The sequence below is a fragment of the Camelus dromedarius genome, chromosome 11, assembly GCF_036321535.1.
Source record: "Camelus dromedarius isolate mCamDro1 chromosome 11, mCamDro1.pat, whole genome shotgun sequence".
NCBI classification, from domain to species: Eukaryota; Metazoa; Chordata; class Mammalia; order Artiodactyla; family Camelidae; genus Camelus; species Camelus dromedarius.
In genome coordinates this window covers 37,679,215-37,685,214 of record NC_087446.1, presented here as the reverse complement: position 1 = coordinate 37,685,214, position 6,000 = coordinate 37,679,215, and positions in this window count along the sequence as shown.

Here is a 6,000-nt window from a genome sequence, read left to right as displayed (position 1 = left end):
ATGAAGGAATGATAACGTCCTTTCAATATCATACTGGGGCATTGTCTAACAAGCCCAGTCAAGGCTCATTTAACGCTCTAAGAGAATGCACCTGCGCTTGACTTTGCTGTTTACTATTTCATTAGAGTCCAGACACTCGAGTTTCATGTTAACTTGTACGTGTCTGTCCAATAATAACAAAGGCTATAATTCTATTGACCTGTATGATATGAATCAGTTTTATAACTATTAGCAAATTCAATCCAGCAGTTCTTTGATCAAGCCAGTCTCTGTGCCTCGACTTCTCCTTTAAATCCGCTTTACTACTGATAAAATAAATGTTCACATATTGAGATACATGGAAGTCATTCTGGCTTGTACATGAATTAACTTGAATTTTATGCTAACTAAAAAACAGCCTGTTTGTGGCCTATCAAACATACATTGTATATCTGCTTTAATTATTAAAGGAAAGGGCACATTGACCAGAAGCAAAGAATGTCCATGTTAAAAATAAAGATTAAATGCCCCTCTTCCCAGGACGCCAATGCTGGTCCTCCCTCGATGATAAGACTCCTTTCCCAGGTGCCAAGGCCACAGTGCATGCGCTGCTCTGGTGTTTTTGAAACCTTGAAGGAAGGTATCCCTGACTTGTTTAATGTTCTTTAATTCTGACAAGATATAAAGCCGTGCTGAAAACTCTGCTTCTCCACAGCAGTTTCTCAGGGTAATCTGAGAAGATGGCTTCCGGGTTAGTCCTCAGTTTGGCTCAAACAAAACACTTTTCTATACTTATTATTGATTGTTTATTGATTATTTCCCTTGACACTACCTGATTCTTTCATTAATTGATGAGTTGAATAAATTTGTATATATGTTCATTTTATTTGTGTACAAGAATCATGTTTTTAACTTTTTGAAAACCATACTATAACAACAGTCATGACATTGTTCACCCACCCATTTCTCTGCATTGTCATCTACCTAAGAAAAATTCTTTTCTGCTCTAGCCACTTCTGGACATTCAAAAGGTACCACCTTTTTTTTTTTTTAATGTGTGCCAGCTTGACATTATTTTACACATTCACGACCATAATTACCTGTAGTCACATAATCATATTTTGTTTGGCTCTCAGTGTTTTGTTTTATTTAGTGGAATTATTGCTGAAATTTACAGACTGGAAATTTATAAATTTACAGACTGGAAATCACAAAAATAATAAATATGGATTTCTAGCTTCTTTTGAGAAATCGAAAGGTCTGACAACACTGCACTCATCTTCCCACCCAAGGGAAGGGGAGAGTAGAAGTTGCCCCTTTTAGAGCATTCATTCCTCAACTTATTGCAATCTCCACCAGTCCCTATTGTTTACCACCTGCCTGCTTCACTCATTTGTATTACTTTTTGCCCCGTATATATTTGTTTTCAACCCCTCAACTATGGCCTCCTAAATCTTCTCATAACAAGTTATTTCTCAGTCTATACCACCTCCCACCACCTGCTCAGTTCAGTTTTTCTTCTTACAGACACTGACATCTCAAGTGCATTTGTATGTGTGTATACACACACCTGACACATACACCCTCAACTGTAGAAAAAAAAATAACTTCTACATATTGATCAAAAGTTGTAGCACACCTATAAAAAAGTTTTAACACACTGGAAAGCTGAAAATCATTGCACTATAATGTAATCTAACAGGTAACAAAGACATATTATCAGTGCACATTAATATGAAAAAGTGAACATTTAAGGGTGAAGATCCAAATAGTGGGCGAAGACTTCATTTACATGATCTGGCTAATATGGGCAAAAAGCAAATTTTCTCTTGAGTTACCTAGTAAATCACGCCACATTACCTCCTAACTGCAGATTCCTGGCATGTCAGTTAGGATGACCTCTGGTTCTACAGCATGGCTTTCAGTTTCCTCTTACTGCATCTGACTCACTCTCCCAGCCTGGTGATCTGCAGTGGCTGCCTCCACCCAAGCCTCAGCCCCATCGCTGAGCACAGGAGCCTCTTCCCAGGAAAAGACGGTGTGACTCTGGCCCAAACACCTCACTGCTGTGTTCTTAGACTTTGGTTCAAACAGAATCAGCCGAGCCACTAAAAATGATGATTCCTGGCCCAATACCCTAAGACTGACTTAATAGGTCTTAGGTGGGGGGTGGGGACCAGGAAAATGAGCTTTTAACTTACACATCCCTTATGTGTATTAATTCTCTTGCAGGTAGTCTTAGGACCACACTTTATGAAACACTGTCTTCATGCCTCACTGAGGAAGCTGTGCTTAAAATCTACCACCTCTCCAGCATTAGTAACATTGGCTTTTGGAAAATTCCTCACTTGTAAAGTATTGCCCTTTGCCATATGGACTATATGGATACATTTATTGAGTCCCGACTATCTCTAAGGCAGTGTGCCAAGGACTGTGGGAGACACAATAATGAACAAGACACATTTCTGGTTCTGAAGAACCCAGAAGTAAAAATAAACGTTTACAAGTTAATTAAAATAGAATGGAAGATGTGTCATGGCAAAAATACAAATCAAAGTCTAAGCACCCAGAAGTTAACTTCTTCCCAAGTACCTTGGACCCATCCACCTTTATGATTACACATGATGACACTGCATTTTCAGTATTATTCCTCTGCACTAGACTACATTCAAGGGCTGAGATCATGCCTTATTCACTCTGGTGTCCCTAGTGCCTATTAAGTAACAGATGCCTGGTTGAAGAGTCATTATCAAGCATTCTTCATCATTACAACTCAGGCCAGATTGTGAGAAACCTCACATTAGATTCTGGCTGCTCATTTAAGAAAATCAGTTTCTTGAAATCCAGCCATGTAATTTTACAGTGGGAGGGAACTTAGAGATCATGTGGTCCAGCATTTCAGCAAATTTGGTGTGTAGATCACTGGTGATCCTTAAGAAAGATAGCTTCTAGAACGTTCACAGGTGATACACGAAAGAACATTTTAAATTTCAATAGGATGTATATATGGATGTGTGTAGAGAAACACCTAGAACAATGCAGTGCTTTCATAGATTAATGCTTAAAACAATACTAAATTTATTTCAAAAAGTAAATGTAACGCAGGTGAAACTGAGCAGAGTGGTCGCCCTTGGTGTGAGAGTAAGAGGCATGAGGAGGTTTCAGGCGCGCTGGAAATGTGTCTTTAGCTGGGCGCTGCCTGGGGAGGGATGCTCAGTTTGCAAAAACTGAGTAAGCTGTATTATGATAATTGCACTTTTCTGTACGTATGGTATACTTCAATTAAAATGTGTATCAAAAGGTTGACGTAGTTAAAGAGAAAATACTAAACAGATGGTAGTACATAGATATGGGGAAAATCCTGAAGCTGGTGCACGAAAAGCAAATGAGTGACACACAGACTCAAACTCCTTCATTGTATATAGATGAGAAGAAACTCAAGGGACAAATCAGTTACTTGACCTTGAGCAGGAACTGCCTCCACTCAACCTTCTCTCCCACTCTTCCCTTCCCCCAACTCAAGTCCTCAACTCCAGCAGGATACATATCCTCACCATCTCCAGCTGCTCCCAGAGCAAGAATGATCTTTCCCCCTTTGGACATTCCCGCCAAATCCTAGCTCTTCCATGGGAGCTGCCTTTGCCATTTGGCTGTTTATACCATTCCTCTTGAGCCCTTCACTATATGCAGCCCTCACTAAATTGTAACCCTCTGAAAGAGACAGATCCTATGGCATTTAACAGTTGCATCATTTGGCAAGTTACTTCTCTTGGTCTCACTTCTCACACTTGTAAAAACCAGAGGTGACAAGGGCGGTATAATAGTTATGATCTGGGTTTTGGAGACAAATTGCCTCGGCTTCTATCTCAGTTCCACCCCTAATTAGTTGTGGGACTTTGGGCAACTGTCATACTCTTAATGCCTCAGTTTCTTCATCTGTAAAATGGGAGGTATGATAAACCTATCTCGGAGTTTTGTCGATAAAACAAAAGATTATCCATGTTAAGTACTTGGCATGGTGCTTCGTAACTGTTAGCCATTATTTTCATTACCTGCAAAGCGGAGAAAATAGAGCACCTTTCTCATCTCCAAGAGTAATTGAAAGGATAAAGTGGGATGGTGGTATCAGAAATGCGCCTAATATTGAAGAGGGTGGGGCAGAGGGAAGACCTGTCTGATAAGATCGGGATGGACCGCAGGAGAGTGTACGGGCCTGGGGGTACAGGCCCCACCTCAGACCTGCCCAGTCAGAACCTCCAGTTAAACAGGCCTAAAATTCCCCTGGGCCTTTAGCTCCTTTGATTCGGGTTTGTCGCCCGCGGCCCACGGTCCCGGATTCTCGGAGAAGGTAGCTCCCCGGAGTAGTAAGCGGCGTGGTCCCCTTCCCTCCACTTTTTCTTGGGAAACAGGGGCACACCCTCAACAGGCCGCGGGCAAAGAGCGGGCCAGTAATTCCCTCCGGGGTTGTGTCTGAACTGGCTACGGCGGTCCCGGCACCTGCCCCGACCACCTCCAACCTCGCTGAGGGCCGGCCCTCGGCCAGCCGCCACCCCCGTGTCTTTGGCTAAACTGCCGAGGCGACTTTTCTCCCCGCGAGGCATCCCCAGGGCCCCGGGCAGGGCAGGCCTCGCCCTTTTCCGGCGTGTCCAGCTCGGCGCCCATCGGCCCGCGACGACGGCCTAGGGAAGCCAGGCCCCGGTCCCCAGGGCGCGGGGCCCCCAACCACGGCGGGTCGACGCCGGCCGTCTGGAGGGCCGCCGGGCCGTGCCGTCGCTCGCGTCCTCGGTCGTACCTGCCGTGAGGCTGCTGAGGCCTCTCTTGGCCTTGGGCTGGGGCCGCTCGGCCGCCCGCGCCGCCTGGCTCTTGGCGCCGCTCCTGGCGTGAGGGACCCTGAGAGAACTCTCCGCGGAGCGCCGCCCAGCGGGGGCCGCGCGCCCCCTGCCGGCCGCCCGCCCCCTGCCGGCCGCCCCTCGAGGAGACCCCGGGACCACGCCCCTTCTCTCAAGCCCGTGGGTTTGTTTTGAACATAAAAATACGCTTGGGACCGACTATATAACACAGGGAAGTATATTCATTTCTTGTAATAACATATAATGGAAAAGAATCTGAAAAAATATGTCTGTATATGTATAACTGAATCGCTTTGCTGTACACGTCAAACTAACATTGTGAATCAACTACACTTCAATAAAACACAAAAATTTTTAACAAATAAATAAACAAAATACGCTCGCCAAAGATAAATAGGAAAATGCAAAGTGGACAGAAGGGGGGAGAAAAGCATCAACCAAAATCTTACCCTTCAAACTACTGTGGCTCCATTTACTACTTCTTTCCAGGTTTTTTTCCCCTTCTTCAATGCATAGTTTTGCACACAGCTTTTCACTTAAGACTAGCATTTTCAGTACTATCATAGTCTTCTAAGCCACCCAGATCACGGCCTGGCTCCCACCCACACACCTCAGGGTTTGCCAACGGATGGGACTCACATTGACCGGTCTATTTTAAACAGAAGCCTGTTCACCTCACCCTCACCTAGACCCTACCCTTTTTGTTTATATAGCACTGATAGCCCTCTAACTTGCCCTATATTCTCAGTCTCCTGCTCCCACTCTGTTCCTCCGAAAATATATACCCTATCAGAATAGCACCTTTGCATATTTTTTCCTTTGTAGTACCCCAAAAGCCTAGAAATGTGCCTAGGACATTGCAGGAATTCAATATTGAAGAAAAGAAAGGAAGAAGGGAGGAAACATTATTTTAATAACTAGCAACATGATGGGGGGAGGGTTAGCTCGGTGGTAGAGTGCATGCTGAGCATGCTCCACGTCCTGGGTTCAGTCCCCAGTACCTCCATTAAAAACTAACTAAATAAACATAATTACCTCTTTCCTCCCCCAAAATAATCAGCAATATAATAGCTCTTCCGATAGGGTCATGTACCACACCTACCTGGATCTCTTTGGTAGACATTTAGTTTGTTGCTTATTTAAAAATATGAATACAGTTTCAGCCAGTATC